This window comes from Heterocephalus glaber, unplaced genomic scaffold (genome assembly GCF_053883595.1).
Source record: "Heterocephalus glaber isolate CG9 unplaced genomic scaffold, H.glaber_assembly_v1.0 deba00000347, whole genome shotgun sequence".
In the NCBI taxonomy this organism is placed as follows: Eukaryota; Metazoa; Chordata; class Mammalia; order Rodentia; family Bathyergidae; genus Heterocephalus; species Heterocephalus glaber.
In genome coordinates, this window is record NW_028258143.1 from 8,841,503 (window position 1) to 8,860,028 (window position 18,526).

The window sequence follows — 18,526 nt, forward strand, 5'->3', positions numbered from 1 at the left end:
AAAGGACATCTCATTCAAAATAATAATAAAACTGATAAAAATGAAAAAATGTTGAGTCCAAGGAAATCAAATAAAGCCAGAAGGTACTAGAGTTCTCTCTCTTTTCCAGGCAGAAAAGACCCAGAGATTAGGGAGTCAAGGAATTATATTTGAGTAAAAGAAAATGTGATCTGAGATTTCAACTATTAAACCCGAACTTAGTTTATGCTAATTCTTTTTTTTTTTTTTTTTTGCTTATCAAAATATTTTATTTTAGGAGATCCTTCAAAAAAAAAGACCCTCCACATTAGATGCCCCAACAATACCCTTGGCCTTTGTGGGGTTTTTTCTTTTGGTTTTTTTTTTTTTTTTTTTTTTTTTTGGTCTTTTCTGTATTCTTTTCCTTTTTAAATCAACTAAAACAACTTGATGCTTCAAATAAAAGGAAAAAGTTCCAATCAGACTGTGGTCGAAAATGCACGTGTAGGCACTGCCTAGTGGCAGGCAGGAGGCCACAGTAGTTCCCAGCGAGCAGGCGGTCGCCACCGTGGTTGCCCAGGGCACAGACAAGGCAGGCTCATCTTCACACAGCCAGCGCGGGCCGCGCCGCCTGGCGGGACTCTGGCTCTGGGAGGACCACCGCTTCAGTCTCAGAAGCTGGGACTCAGCATTATCTTCGTTTCCTGTGGGGCTGCTTTTCCAGCTGAGAAACCTATTATAAAAAGCTTGTAAGAGTCCGCTACACCTTCCCAGGGATCTTGGCTTGCTTGCGCGCGATGGCGTCCTCCAGGGCCCGGAGCTGCTTCAGGAGCTCCTCCCGGCGGGACAGCGTACTGTACTGGCCTTGCCGGCCTTGGCGCCGGGGGCCGCGCTGTCCGCAGCTTTGCCTGGCACGCTGATCATCTTGCTGGAGCTCTTGGACTGGGGCGACAGCTGGAGCTTCCTGTCTGCGGGGGCCACAAGGGCCTTGGAGTTCTGGCTCCTCTGTCGCTCTGGGGAGCCCAGTCTCCCGCCTGACTTTCGGTCCCGGGAACCTCGGTCTGGGGACAGGGTGGCCCGCTTGGCTGGGGGGCTTTGTCGGTCCTTGTCCACTGGCTCATACCGCTTCCCGCTTCCTTTGTCAGCTGCCTTGTTCAGCAGCGTCAGCTTGATCTTCTTGTGGGCCACGAAGGAGCCCCGGGGGCTGCCCAGGGTGCGCGGGGGCCGGGGCTGCGAGCTGCTGTGAGGGCTTCCCACTGGCCGTGGGCTTCGAGGACTTGGGCGGCTGCGTGGAGGTGTCCCTTTTTCGCTTTTCCTCCTTAACGCCGTCTTCTTTCTTTGATTTTCCTCGCTCCTTCTTGGCCTGGGCTGGGGTGGGGGACCCGGAGCTGGCCCGAGGACATGGGGCTGGCCAGGTCCGCATACAGGTCCCCCGAGTCCACGCTGTGCACCGAGCTGCTGCTCGAGGTGGCGCCGGACACCGAGGAGGCGCTGCTCACGCTCAGGGACCTGGACCGGCTGGCTGAGAAGGAGCTGCGTCTGGAAGAGCGGCTGGAGGAGCTGGAGGACCAGGACCTCGACCTGGACCGTGACGAGCCGGAGCCGGAGTAGGACGAAGACCTAGAGGACGGCCTGGAGAAATTGGAGGCGGAGGCGGAGGAGGCAGAAGGTTTTCGACGCCTTCGTGCCCGGCTGGGAGAGACGAACACCCCGAGTTTCTTCCTGGGAGACCTGGATCGGCACCACAGGTCCTTCCACTCACCGGCCCGCTTCACCTGTGGCCCTGCGGTGGCCTCCTGCTTCGGCGCCTCAGCTGGACGGCTTGGGGGCTGCGGAGACCGGGCCTTTGGCTTGTCCTTGTCCTTCTTCCGTTCCCTGTCCCGCTCCCGGTCCCGGTCCCGGTGCCGTCTGTCCTTCTCCTCGCGGTTGGCTCGCTCTCTCTTCCACTCCTTCCTCCGCTGCCGCTCCTTGTCCCGCTCCCGCTCGCTCGCGTCCTCGCCGTCTGTTCTCCTGCTCTCGGTCCCCTCTCCCTTTCTTGGTAGTTATGACACGGCTCTGCATCTGTGTATTGCACCCTAAAATTCTCGTACTGTCCACCACGCCGAAACCGCTCTATTTCATGGTCATAGTAAGGATCTGCATAAGGCTCAAGAGCTGTAGCTCTGACGTCTCTTGGGACCTGAGAATTCCAATCCCAGAAAGCTTCATTTTCTTCGTCAGACGCCCGCTCGTCTTCACCAATGGTCACTGTGAACATTTTCTCTTCAGAATCAGGCTCCTGTTCCTTAAGAATGGTTGCTTTCTTAAAAACCCCCTTCGCATGCCGGAGTCCACGTTCCCAGGCGCCCTCTGTTGGGAGCTCCGGGGCGGATGGAGGCAAATTTCATCGACTACTGGCCACCCCAGGGGTTGGCAGGCATTAGGGCTGAGGTCCGAGTGGCGAGGCACCGTTGGGCGGGTAGGGCTCGGCTTTGGTGATGAGGGAGTGGTTCCCCTCGTAGTTCACTCCGGGGTGCGTGGACCTACAGTTCACCCCCAGGTCCAGTTCCCTTGCACGGGGAATCGGCAGGTGGGGCGAGGACTCACCTTCCGGTCACTGGGCCCCTTCCCTTCGCCGTCTTCCAAGTCGTCGTCCCAGGCGTTGTCGTCTGTCTCCCTGTCGATAATCTCCCCATCACCGTCCTCTTTCTCTCTCCTTGGCGGCCTCCAGAGGCTCCTTTTCTCCCCCACCCTGGACAGTGGGCCGCCCCTCCTGGGCGGGAGCACGACCCCCCTTCTTCTCATCATCCTCAGCCCCGCCTTCCCGGCGTCGTCCTCCTGGACGCCAGGGGCCGGCTCCTCAGGGCCCTCCTCCTCCTCAGAGGCCAGTTCGTGCTCGTCCAGCTCCCCGGTCACCGAGGAGGCCCGTCCCTGAGCTCACTCCTCTGGTCTTCCTGGCCATCGTCCCCCTCTTCTTCACCCGGGGAGCCCGTCCGATCCCTGCTTAGCTCACGAGCCTCGCAGTCCTGATCCTGGGACTTGGGCTCCCTGGCTCTGTCCTCCTCATCAGAGCGGTTCTCCTCCTCCTGGCCTGGTACCGGCGCTGTGTTTCCTCATCCTCCAAATCAGAAGCCCTCCTCCCAGCTCCATCTAAATCCTGATCTGATCCACTTTCCCTCAGCATGTCATCGTCCGTCTGAGAGTGTCGGCTGCTCCTCTTGGCCCTCTGGGGAGTGAGGATCCCGTTCAGGGCTCTGGGCCACATCCATCCATCGGTACCCACGGTTATTGGTGCGAAGGCGGGGAGGGGCCATGGCTCCGCTGGAGTTGGCGCGGAACAAACGAGCTCCACTATCCTCGGGGCCGGCCATTGTACGACGTCCTGCAGGCCGGTGGGCTGCCTTGATTCTCCCTACCCTCTCATGCACTTCCTTCCCGGCCTCCTTGCGGTAGTTTATGCTAATTCCTTTTTTTTTTTTTTTTGGTACCGGCCATCGAACTTGGGTCCTTGTGCTTGCACAGCAGGCGGCGAAACCCCTGAGCTAAATCCCCAGCCCAATGTGTGGACAACATAGGGATCAAAGTTTTTATTGTAGTCCCAGGACAGAGATAAAAGAACAGATCTTTAAGGCTAGGATTGCAAGGTGATATATGTCATCTAATAACACCATAATGAATATCACAGTTGACAAATTCTGTTGGATAGGTATGGTTACTGCACCATAAGATATATCTTATTAAAGGCAAAAGACATGTAAATGAACTCATATAATATATTTTGTTATTTGCAGTGATAAAATTATATAGATTAGGAAGTATCTGGGAGGAAAACATGCCTAATTCTCCCTGGAGGTAGTTAAAATGGGCTGATAAAGGAGCTAATAAGCATAAGAGTAAGATAGAGGTGTGGGAAATGAGAGTGACAAGGGGATTCCAGGGAGAGGGAACATAACTTGCAAAAGTGGAGAGGAAAAAAAACCACAATGAGAGGGAAATTTCAAAGAATTCAGGATGGTTATTATGGGGTGCAAGAATGTAATGGATAAATGGCAGGAGCTGAGAAAGGCAGAGGAAGCATCACAAATGGCTTCAGCTATATGAAGGAGTCATGTCTATTGATGAGGACCTTTTGAAGCTTTCAGTTTTATATCAGGCAGATCTCTGTGGAACTTGAGTGGAGGAGCATCTGAGCCTGGTGAGATAGGATCCAGTGAATATATGATGGGACATGAACTAAGGTGGTGACACGCAGTGTGGATGGGTATCATCTCAAGACAGCATCGACAGAACTTAGCACTTATGTGGAAATGGGCAGCAGCTAAGAGACATAAATTCAAACGTGCTCCTGGGAAGAATTAAGGGACAGGACTAAGCAAATGGCCAGACTGAAAGTTACAAATGGGAACATGGCTAATTAAAACATGTAAACACAAAAATATTTCAGTCACAATTTTTTATTGAGAGAGAAGTAAATCTTTTGTAGAGAAGTTGGAATATGTGAAAAAGTGCAAAGATAAACAGAAAATCCACTCATAATCCCATTACTTGGAGATAAACTATGCTAATATTCTAATATACAGGTTGATGATAGTTATTACCATTTGAAATCACCATTGAAAAATTTCAATATGGATTTCTTATTTGATATTATATTAAAGCATTTCTGATATTTAAAAATTTAAGCAACATTATGTCTAAGAATACTTCACATTCTATCTTACAATTAACTGTAGGGCATTTTACTATTCCTATATTCTGTGACAGTTCAGTGTGACTGGAATATAAGTACAAAGAAGTGTGCCAAATATTTGAACATGTAACTCTTTTTAAAAATTTCTTATTGCTTGAAAGTTAAGTGGTTAATTTATGTGTTAACTTGACTGGGTCATGGGATGCCCAGATATTTAACCCAGCATCATTCTGATTGTATGAAGGTGTTTGGGATGAAATTAACATTTGAGTTACTGTAGTTTGCCCTCCCTAATGTGGTGTAGTGGGTCTCATCCAATTGCTCAATGACTTGAGTAGAACAAAAAGGCCATGCCTGCCCTTCCCTGGAGTAAAAAGGAAGCCCACTATCTTGACTGCCTTGAGTTTGGACATCAATTTTCCTGCCTTTGAACTAAAAGTGAAACAGTGGGTCTTCCTAAGTCTTGAACCTGCTGTATTTAGACTGAATCTATTTGATCAGGGACTCTTAGATCTTCAGTTTGTTGATTGCAGATCTTGTGACTCATCAAATTCTAAACTCACATAAGCCTCTTTCTTTCTTTCTTTCTTTCTTTCTTTTTCTTTCTTTCTTTCCTTCTTTCTTTCTTTTTTTTTTGTACCTAGAGATTGAGCTCGGGTCCTTGCACTTGCAGGGCAGGTGGCAGAACCATTGAGCTAAATCCCTGGCCTCTAAGCCACTTTCTTATAACAATATTTCTTCCTTCCTCCTTTCCACATTATTAGTTTTGTTTTTCTGGAGAATCCTGATTATTAGATAGAGTTTAATTCATTTGGAAATTTCAAATACACTTCAAGAATACAGATAGTTGGGTGAATAAAGGCCATGAATGTAAATTTCTTTTGGTGGCTGAATTCCACAGCCCCTGAGTTCTAGCACTGTACATTTTAGGCACATGTGGCTTATCCATTGTTGCTGGTTATTATCAGTGATTTTTAAAATGTATTTTTCTGAATTTAATTGCTTATTTTCTTGTATGCTTGCATAGAAGGTCTTTTCATGTCTCCAATTAAATATTTGAAAGTGTAATAATGGACATTTTCTTCACAATGTATCTAAAGGGATTTATTAATATCAACCATATCTTTCATATCACCACATGCATAATACAAACCAAGTCCTTTAGAAATTTTGACATAAATTATCATTTGTGAAGTCTACTTTTTCACTTAAAACATATTCTACATGAGACTGCTACTTTCACACTTTACAAAAAGGATTTAATGAACTAATTTAAATTTAAAATTATCATCAGTTTCTCTTGTTGACCTGCTTAATCAAATGAATGCAGTTAACATTTCTGAGATGTTGTCATTGTTGGGCCAGTCAGTATGTTGAAAGATCAGTTTGTTCTTATATTATTCTTGTATGACTTTCATATTTTTACAACACTAAATTTAAATAAATAAAAATGAAAATTTATTCAAATCAACTTTTTCACCCGGAACATAATGGTTAAATGCTCCTCCCAAAGAGAATATCACTGAATTAAACTTACTTTTCTTTATTTTTCCAATATATTTAGTGGAAGAAGATTTTATGTCTATCTTTCTCATGAATATGTTGACTTCACTTTCTTCTGAAATATTTCTAAAGTAATATATTTTATGACCTTCTCTCACTGCTGACTTCTTTGTGAAGAACTCATACCTTCAAAGCTTTTTCGAAACGCCTACAGGAAGGGACTTGTGTATGTGAACGGAGCACCTGGTACATGGACTGTAAAAATCTGAACTTTGAGTCACCAGAGCTGTAAGAATGACCTTAGGAAGAATGAAGAGTGTGCTCAGTTATGTGTATCTGATGGATGAAAAGATGAGTGACCAGAGTCTATCAGCTGCAAGAATATATTAAGGACACAAAAATAAAAACTCACATATATGGCAAAGGTAGCTGCTCAATTGGCCCATGAGCTTCTCACTCTGACTGGTGTCATCACTGTCAGTAGAGGCCTGAAGGCTAGAGACATGTGTCATCTCATGTGAGGGACTCTATTGCTTTGAGTAGTAGCCCATTTAATGGCATTAAGAAATTTGTACCCATTGCCTTTACATCTTTCTGTCCATTTTGAAGCTTTCACATGGTACAAGGTATAATCTACATTGCTATTTAATAGGTTTAGGCATCTTTTATTTTGTCCTCCATGATATCACCTTTGTACCAACATTCTCCATCAGGTCATACAATCTGAGGATCTTATTTTAACTTAAAAAAAAAAACTTCAAAATTTTTCTCAGCTAGCTCTGTTAAGGAATCTATCTTTTCTCTATATAAATTCTTATTTACAGTTTTGCAGTCTTTAGTCTTTCTGCTACTCGGTCTGTGAGCATGAAGGGAGGGAGCAAGGACTGAAGAAAGCACTGGGAATATCTGGAGGACATCACCACACAACAGTATAAAAGCCTGCCTAAGTAGGAGAACAACTTACAGGGGTTAGAGATTACTCAGGATGCTAGGAAAGAAAAATCACAGTGGGAAAAATTAAGAGAGCAAATTAAAATGTTGTTTCTCCTAGAAAGTCTGAAGATAATTACTTGAAGATTAGTTTATCTTTAGTGTCTAGTGTTTGATAGGAAGGATCTTGAGGCAGCCTATGGTTTTCTTTTGGCCTGGTTTTCATGTTTTGAGAGTGACTTTAACACTTATGTTCTCATTATGCCTCAATATTTAAAAAAAAATTACACTCACCTGCAGTTCAGTTTCTCTTATTTTCTGGTTTATGTGTCTGTAGTTTGTCATTGTTTTTGCATTTCTCAGGGGAAAACAAATCTACCTATCTGTCCTGGCATAGTCAAGAGCTTTTGACTCTGAAAAAAAATAACAGAAAATTGATGAACTATGTTCAAATTAGGTCATATTCTCAAGTTTCCAACATCTGGGCTAGCTCAGTTTTCTAAATTCAATCATATGACAAACTTTTTAATTGGAATAGTATTAAAATAGAAGACTCATATTCCTGAATCAAGGACTGAGGCTAGAGAAAGGCAGAATTCCCTTGGCCTGAGCAACCTATTAAAGGATTAGCATTGTTCAATTAATCATCGTCATTCAATAACGATGACAAAATAAGGCCCTGTCCTGCAAAGCCACAAGCCTTATCCTTGCATAACCACGTGGAAATTGGAAATGATTGTCCTGCACATAGGTCTGATGTATTTCAGCTTGGAGTTATCATTAGGCTGTGTTGTCAGATCTGAGCAAAGAAAATGACGAACACTGAAGACACACATACATGGAAGGAATTTGCAAGCAGCAGTTTTCCCATTAAGATGTATCATACTGAATGCACAGAGGAGAATTCTGGCCCTAATTTAGTGCAGGTTTGTATTTGGCACATGTTACCTGTAGAGTAGTTGAGCAAATTACTGATGTCAGTTGTATTTCTCTTGGAGATGAGGGAAATAGGTTATTGGCACAATAAACCATCCAGAGGCATTTAAAATGTCAGTCTAATCGAAAGAACCAGTAAGGCTTTTAATTACCTTCTGTGCAATTTTTTTTAATTGCTCTGATGGCTGCAGCGCTTGGTAAGTTCCTGACAGAGCAGCTGCAACAAACTTAATTTAAACATTTTTTTCCTGAAGCTCTTTGAAAATAGGGATTTGAAACGCAAGGTAAATGTTGGGACTCTTTTTGTTTCAGGCTCTCTTTAGGAATTCTTGTTTTTTGGTCATTGATAGAATCCCATCTACATGCTTTTCCAGCCTTTTGCCGGTTTTTTGTTTGCAGATGACATTCTTTGGAACAGGTATAGGTTTGTCCTTACCTCCATCCCTCTTAGAATATTCTGAATCAGCTAATCTGTAATGCTAAGCCATCACTAACTACAGTTCCCACATTCTCCTTTGGTGTTTCCTTAATTTCTGACTTGAAAATAGGGTGCATATGTTAGACCTTGACATAAATGAGACTTCTTTTTTCTACATGCTTTAAATCCCTTTAGATGTAACTTCCAACTTGATTCAACTATTCTTTAGTTATTTGAAAACTGTCTCTGTACCTTAAGGCTTCAATTTTCTTCTCTAAAAAGTATTATTTTATTAAGGGAACATGTGCTGTGGACTGATGAAAAGCACATGGGTTTTACAAGGCAAGACCTATAGAATAGAATCCCAAATATATATATATATATATATATATATATATATATATATATATATATATATTATCTTCTAGCCTCAGTTTGCTTCTTTAAAGCAGAAATAATAATGTCTCTCTGGTAGAGTTATTATGAGAGTTAAATAAAGTAAAGCATAAAAAGTGATATAGAGAGAGTGTTCAGTAAGAGTTTATCACAGGGCATTACCTCCACTTCTTCTGCTATTTCTTCCTTTGTTTGTGTGTAGTCACACCTGCATTACTAACTCCAGACAAATGGGAGGCCATGCTTCAATTAGACCATGGGTAGCAGGAGCTAGGTCTGATGTTTATTTGCAATCTTAAAGGTATTTAGTGCAGTCCCCTTAGCATTATATTTTAATTGTTTTTTAAATATATTTTTGGTACATTTTAGATATGCATAACATTCATCATAGGGAATTTGTACCTGTACATGATGTATCTTGCTTCTTTTTTTCCCATTCCCTTCCCCTCCTGTCAACATCTCTTCCCCTTCTTATTTACAAAAGCTTTGTTTCCATTTTTTCTTCTAGTTTCACATTTTTTTGGTTCCTCTTTCCTTTCCCCCTCCTTCCTCTCTTGTTCCCCTTCTCTAACAGATTAAGCAATATGTAGGGAATTTAAGCAGATTAGGAGGTGGATTGCAAATTTAGGTTGATTTGAGGCTACATTTGCCTAAGATGTTTTGTGGCCTATGAAAGGAATGTCTAATTAGAGTAATAGAATATGGAATCTTGATTTTCCTGATTTTATGCAATTTTATACTTGCCAAGGCCATAAAGCCAACATTTTGAGCCCTGGAGCTACCAGTTGTATTTAATACAAAAATATGAGAGGTGCTTGATTTCAATGATGCAGTAGAAATCACTTTACCTTCCTGTTTCTTATTTCAAAACCTAGTTCTGGGTTCCAGGACCACCTGTGTGATGCATTTCTACCAGTGTGGTGCAGCCTTGTTTTTCCTGTGTGGCTTTCAATAGGCCACAGAGGTTACACAGAAAAAGAGACATGGTCATGACCTGTTAAAGAATATCAGCGACTGAAGAGCTTTGTAAAGGGATTACTGACCTAAAGAGGGCATAAAATGAGAATGGATTAGAAATTCCTAGGAGAGAGATTTTCAAAGTCCAGAAAAATGACTTCTATTGCTTCATGTTAGACCTTTGGCATTGTTCTTTGGTTTTTATCCACTCACTCCAAACTTCCCTAAACCCCAGGCTTCTTAGAATGCCAGGGACATCTTCAAGTCCCCAGTCCCCTGGTTCCACACATCCACTGTTTCTATTGTCCTAGGAACAGTGATAGCTGCCTTTCATTGATATATCCAGCATTTAACAAATCTTATTTTAAATGTATTCTAGTAATATGTAAAAATACACATATAATTTCTTTATTCTTATAACAGTGGTTCAATAATCCAACTGATGACTAGCACCCTGAATAGTATGAAAAAATAGCTAATTTGGGATTTAAATTAAGGTATATAAGACCCCAAGTTTCAAACATTTTTACTATTCTTTTTTTTTGTTTTTTTACTATTCTTGATTTCATTCTTTTCAAGGGAAAAAAGGACACAAGGCATAAACTTCAAGTTTTAACAACCTAGTTAAGAGAGGGAGAGCTTCTTAAGGAGTAATTTTTTAAATAAGAGCCTTGTCAGAATCTCATTGGAAAAAATTGAAAATCTCTCTCTACCTGAGAAATTGACTTGGAAGAGTTGACTGTCTCGTAAAAGCAAAAAAGGTTGAGAATTGCTGACACTGGCATCTCCTTTTCAAACAATACTATTTCTAACCCAGCATGTAACACCCTCTGTGTGTGTGTGTGTGTGTGTTTGCATATCTTGAAAAACATTGGACTTAATGATGGTTATCTTGATCTATATTTACAGGCACCTGCTTACACAATTGCTTCCCCCACCATACACACATTCTCATTATACAAACATAAGGCTTGTGTGATGAAATTTGCCCCTTTGTTAAAATCTTAGGATCCTGATAAGAAACAAGATAGTACTTTTAAACTAATAATGAATGAAGAGGGATTATTTATAAAGATGTGGTGAGGAAACTGGAAGAAGTTTCTCTTTGTTTGTTTGTGACAAGGTCTTGATCCTCCTGCCTCAGCGTCCTACGGTGCTGGGATTACAGGCATGTACCACTATGGCTTGCTATAGAAACTCTTATGAAGTAAGTACTAGTATTATTTACAGGCAAGAAAACTGAGTTGCCAAGCTCTCTGAAACTTGTTCAAGACCACAGATAACAATCAAGAAAGCTTACATTCAAATGTTAGCCTGAGTGATGCCAAAGCTAGAATGTTTCTCACCATTACAGTTTAGTTCAGATGAAATGAAGCAAGAATCTAAAAAATTGCTTGTGGAAAACCCAGGCCTTGTGTGTAGTGCCAGTGCTTACAGAAGGCAAAATAATTTAAGCCAGGACTGAGTTATATCATTTAGTTTTAAGCAAAAGTGTTTAATATTTTACATTACTTCAAAGTGCTAATGTAGCAGATATTCTCAGTGCCCCATCCGTATCTATTAAACTCCTGCATTTCAAGGTGCTCTAAATGGTGTCCAGTATCTACATCTGGAATTTCAGAAGGCCAGGTGGCCCTGGTGCATGGCAAGCCCCATCTCCCCATTATCACTCCTAAAGAAAACCCTTCTCAATGACTCTTGGAAGTTGCTCTGAAAATATTCCAGTTCCTTTATCACATGCAAAATAATTCCAATGCATGTTTGGTACTTTTCCAAATTATTAGAATGCAGTTTCCCCTGTCAGATAGGAGACTCAATACTATACCTGTCTTTGATTGCCTTCCCTTTCCTCTATCACTTATCCATTTCCTTTATGATGTTCTCTAGACATTTATTTGTTCTTAAATCTTTTTAGGACACCCAAACTAGAATAATTTTTATGAAAAAATTCTACATCAGTTTTTTTAAAGAAGAAGATCCTGTGGAAGGGATTCTAAAATGGGATCACTTGATGGCCAAATGTTTCAAAGGACACTGTTAGTGATAGGAAGTGCAGTGTTGATAACCTTGGGCATGAAGTAGCATTACAGCTTATAAGACGGTCATTTAAGGAGACACTGAAGTTGGGGGTAGCTGAATGATGCTTATATAAGGGCCGGAGAAAAATGGCTGTGTTTACAACTGAAAGGACTTGGGATTTGCTTAATCCCTCTAATGCATTGAAAGTTGAAAGTGACTGGCTCAAGATAGCAAACGCCAATTCAAAAGCTTCAAGTAAAAACCAAAATATATAAATGTTTGCATTTAAGGAGACTCATTTAATGCCATCATAGAAGAGAAGTTCATATAGTTTGTAATATTATTAATAGCAAGAAATAAAAGTTATGATATACAAGAAAAGGGCAAGATGCTAAACAGACTAGAAGACAATTTTGAAAACTATGATTTCTCTAAAATATTTGACCAATTTAGACTTTGAAAAGCCCTCTTCCTGTGCACAAGTTCATCAGGAAAAGATGAAGTCTGCAAACCTAGGAGGAACATGTACCAGGGCTGAGAGCTTCTGGAACTAAATTTCAGTTTCTTTACTTTAATGAGACATTGAATTACTCCAAGCAGTGAGCAGGCTGTCCCAGAGTGGAGGATAGGAACAGAACATGCTGTTATGTCACTTAGATAAACAATTACTCTGAACACTGAGGTAGACAATCAATTAAGTAAATAAGATTTTGTAGGCAAATAGCCATCTGTAAATGAAATGTAGGGATCATGGCAAAGATGCTAAATGAATGTGAAATACAATCTGTAATTATAATCTAAAACAAATCTTCTAAGCATAATGTCAGGAGTTCCAGGTGCATTGATGAAATGGAGGATTGGCCCAGAGTATTTGAATCATTCCCTGGGGAAGAAGATGGGCTGGGTAGGGAGATGTGGATAGTTCTGTCTGAGTCCAGAAGTGATTCTCCTTGTAAGGATTACCTAAGCCTGTGAGTGCTTTGGGTCAAACTGATATTATGCGCCTGTCCATGGGAAAAGCTGTAAAGTTATAAACTGAAGGGAGGAAAATGCCAGTGAAGAAACCATGGTTGTCCTGATGGAATTATTAATAGTGCACCTTTCTCTTTCAAAGACATCCTGATTGTGTTGATGATTTATAGTTATCTTGATTATGTACTGTTCATCACCTAAGAAAACAGGTGATCTACTCCTGACTAAAGTGTAGTGCAAGCAGGTAGGATGTGGAGCCAAAGGATCCATGGAGAGAGACCCAGATCCTTGGATTTCATATTTTACCAGTTGTGTCAACTAAATTTCTTCATCTATAAAATGAGTATAGTATGACAGTGTTTTCTTTGTGGTAGTGTTGTGAGTATGCAAAACACCTTACTAGTGTTCCATATCATTATTAACCCTCTGAGTCAAAACTATTAGAATTCAGGGCAAGTCACATATGATCTAAGTTAGGTTGTATAACTCAAAATCTGATCTCATGACTGTGGTGATCACTAGAAAGGGTCTCTTAGATTTCCCACAGCAGAAAGTGTGAAGAAGGGCCTCAGCTGCTGCTCTGTGAACCCTAAAGGCCCAGCGGCCTTGCACAGAGTCTGTGCTTCCTGGGTAGGGTCCTGACAATAACTGAACACAGGGCCTCTCAGGGCAGGCCCATGCCAGGAGGATATAGAACTTTTATGAAAGCTGACCTTTGCTTGAAGAATTTGATGGCCTTGCTAATCTTCCCTTAGAACTGCACTGCAGCCTATGATACTTCCATTCCTCCTTTCCTTCCTCTCTCCTTCACTCAGGGTCAAACTTGTATCACAGATAGACAGCTCTCTTGGCTCTCTCTTTCTTCTTCTCTCTCAGGCATTTACCTTAATACATTTCTTTCACATCTCATCACATTTTAGCATCTGCTTCTCAGTGAACCTAAACTCATATGAGGATAAAGTATAAAATAGTTGTGAGGACATCACATCTTCTCAAAGATATATATTATGTCAGTGGTATGGTGGCCTAAAAGTAAGGGCACATATATTTACTTTTTACTTTTAATTGAATGCTATTTAGTAGGAATGGATGCTTTTTATCCCTTGTGATGAAAAAATGAAAAATGGAGTGAAACCATTTTCATTTTAAACGAGAGGAAAATGTTTTCCCTAACTTCTTTGATTGTTTCTGCATTGCACTTTGTGGCAAGTTGGTGGATCAGCACTGCTCTTACCAGTGTAACCCAAATGTGTCTACCTCTTGAAAATGATTTTCCTCTTCCTTTCACTAAGTTTGACTCTTCTCTGCCTGTAACATCTAACTTAGGTGTCCTCTAAGAAACCTTCTGTTACAATTCCAGAAACACTTTTTTTTCACCTCTCCCATCTGCCTTAGTACATTAAAGTGATCACAACTTGGCTCTGTTAAACAGATTTAAATTATAAAAAACAATAATTTCATGGAAAGATAATTATTACGTGGTAAAACTTTAAAAAATAGTTTAAGCGTAGCAAGTATTTGCTCCTAGGCAAATTACAAGCTACCCTTAACTCCTTAGTCAAAGTAGATACAATGAGACTGCTCCTGGAAACCACTTCTTGGCCTTGAGTGATTTTATGTGATGATATACTAAAGATACTTCATTCCTTTAGAGATATTCCATAGCAATTCACATCTCTCCCATCCACCAAGGAGTCTCATTTACCATTTAATTGCAGGAGTTTATGTGTGAAGAGTTCTCTTAGGCTGCTGTGGGGGAAATTGATGGAGCTTTGTAAATCAGAAAAGGGGGTCAAATCTAGAATATAGCCTTAGAACAGTGGTCTAAATGAAAGATGATGCTGTGAGTTTCATGATTTTTTCTGGGACCATCTGTTCACATCCATCTATCATAATAAAGTGCAAGACCTTAAAAGATAGGAAACCTATTCCACAAGTGCTTAAGTAACTACTGAATGGGGCTAATGATAGATGGATAAAGAGGCAAGCACCCATAAAGAGTTTGTATTCCTATGTCTGCTTGTGGGTCTCTATTTCCTAGGACTGGCTGCCAACAGAGCTGTGCAGTAGACAGCTGTGTGTATCTTTCAGTGGTACATGTCTGTCTTCCTCTCCATCCCTACAGTGTAGAAGGGAACTGTCTACTGAAGCTATTCCATCAAGGGTACGAGCTCTGCTCTAACATTTCTGCTGGTCTTCTCTGACTCCTATTATGTGTTTCATTTTCCAGACCCTTATCCTGCTGAAGAGATAGCATGTGCTAATCAGCTACACTCACTACTCAGGTACCCATTTCTATTTATATTTAACCAGGGGCTTCCAGAGGAAAGGACCTTTTGGATTTAGCTGGTTCTCTCAAAGTCACACCAATCATTAGTAATAGGTATATGAAAGCCCCTTTTGTTTTTCTGCCACCTGGCATGTTGCTTTTCTTTTTAAATGAAAGGATGCTATTTCATATCTGCTGTATATTTTAAGTTACTCTGAATTTGCCCTATATTCCACTTAGGATATATAAATTTTTAATACATTTTCTCTGTCCTTAAATATTCCTCATTGTTCATTGTCGTTTTATTTGCAAGGCATAACTGAACTGAATAAAGGATAGGTCTCTTTTTCTGAGACCAATGTGTCCCTCCCTCTTTTTTAGTTGGAGTCCATGTGGCATTGCAGTTATTTGCAGGCTCTTCTGCCCCTGGCAACCCCAGGATCTTTGGGATCTTGACTCAAAGACCATGAAGTTTAAAGAGATTTGAGGCGAGATACATAATTCAAGGTGCCTTTCCATCAAGGCACGACCTGAATATACCAGGAACATTTGGATTTGGTGGCAAGGAAATCCAGGAATAAATTCTCAGACAATGTAGCATAATTTGTGATTAAGTTATTGGTAATATCTAACCTTTAGTAAATGTCAGCTACATTATGATGGCTGTGGTCCTTTTTACAGACACAGCAATCCAGTCAATTCAGTCAGGCCTTAAGAATCTACTTGATAGAACTCTAATGGGAAATGAGCAGGATCTGGCTACAGAAGATTAAAAGTGACAATGCTAATTGACTGCGGAGGTATCTACATGAAGAGGGGCCAGAAAAATCATTTAAGTCTAAATGAAATTGGACTGATTTGATATTTGAAAAAAGTATTACCTTCCTGCTCTGTTTAGCAGGGTGAATTAACTGTTTCATGTTTCTTAGAGAAGAGTCTTTGTGAAACAATGAGCTATCATTGTAGGGAAAAGATCTTTCCTCAGCTCAATTAGAAAAAAGAATTGCAACTTGAGGTTGCATTGGCACTGTGGTCACAGTGCTGCATAATTGGCAAACATTGCAGGCATCTAAGTTTGAAAGGGTCCTAGAAGAGTGAAGGACAGTACATTCCTCATCCCCATTGAGGACAGAACACCAAAGAGATTCAGCTGCCAGTGGAGAATGTGAGTTAATTTAATATAGAACTTTTTTTTTTAATTTAGGAAGGGTACTAGCTAATTGATATGATTTGAATATTTTCTTCCCTCAAAAACTCATGTTGGAATTTGATTGTTATTGTGGCAATGTTGGGAGGTGGGGCTTTTCTAGAATGATTAGGTAGTTAAGAGGGTTTCTCTTTCCTAGATTAGTTACCTGTGATAGTTTATCTTCATGTATCAACTTGACTAGTTTAAGAAATGTTTAATAGATTAGTAAAGCACACTTCTGGGTACATCTGTGGGGTGTTTGCAGAGATGATTGGCATATAGGCCAGCAAACTGAGGAGGAGGACATCCACCTTGATGTGGATGGCACCATCCAATAGGCTTGTAGTCTAGATGGAATAAAAGGAAACAAAGAAGGAAGTTAACCTATCTTTGAAAAGTTCCATTGTGCTTGAGCTGGTGTGTTTTTTGCTATTGCAATCACATGTGGATATCAAACTTCAGTTTCTTCAGACCCACACCAGCTATTCTCCAGAAAGCTTCCAAGCCTTAGTCTCAGATTGCTGCTTCATCCTTTTTTGTAATATTTTATTTTTATCACTACATGTTTGCAGTTCATAATGATTACATTCCTTGTGGAAAGTTAATACATGTACTGAACACATATTTTTTTATTCCATTCTCCTTTCCTTTTTTGCCCCCTTACCATCTCTTGATCCCTTCCCTTTTGTAAGAGGTCTATCTCTTCTTTATCTTTTATCTATCTTTTATTTTGTGCCTTAATTATTCATGCTTTGGGTTTCTCATATAAGAAAAACCATGCAATACTTAAGCTTGTGTGTCTGACTTATGTCTCATAAAGTTATGGTCTCAAGGTGCAGCCATATTCCTATAAATGACTCATTTATACTTCTTTATGGCAGAGTAGTACTCCATTGTGTATAAATACCTCATTTTCTTTATCCATTCATCTATTTATGGACTTATAGGCTGCTTCCAAGATTCAGCTATTATAAGTTGTACTGCTAAAAACATGAGTATGCATGTTTCACTGTAATATGATGTTTTTAACTGTTTTAGAAAAATACCTAGAAGGAGAATACTTGGGTCAAATGGAATTTCTAGTTTCAGTTTTGTGAGGAATCTCCACACTGATCTCCATAGTGGTTGCACTAGTTTATATTCTCCCTCTTGTTCCATGGCTCCCAGTTTCTTGGACTGAGCAGCTACTCTAGCACATAGGCATTGTAAGTCAACTTATTAAATCCTCTTGTAGAATTTTTCTTCTGTTGATTCTGTTTTCTAGTGAATCCTAGCCAATACATTACCTCAAGTGAATTGTCACCTAGTGAGCCCAACCCTCCTGCTTGTTTCTGTCTTCCACAAATAGCCATTTGCCTTTCCACTTTTATGTCATGTCATGATGCAGCATAAGGCCTTCACCAAATGATCTTAGACTTCTATCCTTAGACTTGTGTGCCAAATTGCCACATGATCTCATAGACTTCCACTCTGTAGAACTACCTAAGTAGACCTCTTTGCTTTATAACTCACTGTGTCTCTGGTACTTTATTATAGCAACAGAAAACAATATAGTCAGTAATGAAATTTTGAAGTGAATATTATCTCTCAAGGCTGATTTAGTTAGCTTTAAAATCTCTAATTCTCATAAAATTAACATACGTATATGCTATATATGTTATGAGTTCTATAGCCATCATATGTATGTTGTGGAAATTACTTATGTGCATTTCTTAGTTTATGTTTTCCAGATCACTAATAAGGACAATCATTTTATAACCATCATGATCATGTCTAAGAAGTGTCTCTTTATTTTTTGCCCATTTTTATTCATTTAATTATTGATTTGTATCCAGACATAAATATATTTGCCAGATATATGTAAAATGAATTTATTTCAATTTATGTCTTATATTTTCATTTTCTTAGTGGTGTCTTGGTGAAAGAAGTTTTTAACTTAGATGAAGTTCAATTAGTTTTTGTTGTCATTTTATGGTTAGTGCACTTTGGAGTCCTATGTAATGGTTTCCTTTTATTATTTTAAAGATATTTTTGTATTGTTTATTCTAAATTCCTAAATCTGTCATATGCTGAAGACTTTTTTTGCCTACTATAGGTCTTTGCATTTTCATATAAATTTTACAAATACCTAATTGATTTTCTACCAAAAAATGTTTTTTGTGTTCTTCATTGAGATACTGCAATAAATCCAGTGATTTATTTGAAAAAAAAGAGATACGCAAATAGCATTGCATTTTCTACTGCATAAGCATTTGTTTCTTTCTGTGTCATTATGCCTTTAGTTTCAGCAATTATTTGAAGTTTTTACTT

At 40.3% G+C, this 18,526-nt stretch overlaps 2 pseudogenes; one reads left to right on the forward strand and one right to left on the reverse strand.

Annotated features, from left to right (window-relative positions):
- Nucleotides 1–544: 544 nt before the first annotated feature.
- Nucleotides 545–3,206, reverse strand: LOC101703292 (zinc finger CCCH domain-containing protein 18 pseudogene; annotated as a pseudogene).
- Nucleotides 3,207–3,249: 43 nt separating this feature from the next.
- The window catches only part of LOC101707992 (mitochondrial import inner membrane translocase subunit Tim8 A pseudogene), a 73,638-nt pseudogene continuing 58,361 nt past the window's right edge, over nucleotides 3,250–18,526 (forward strand).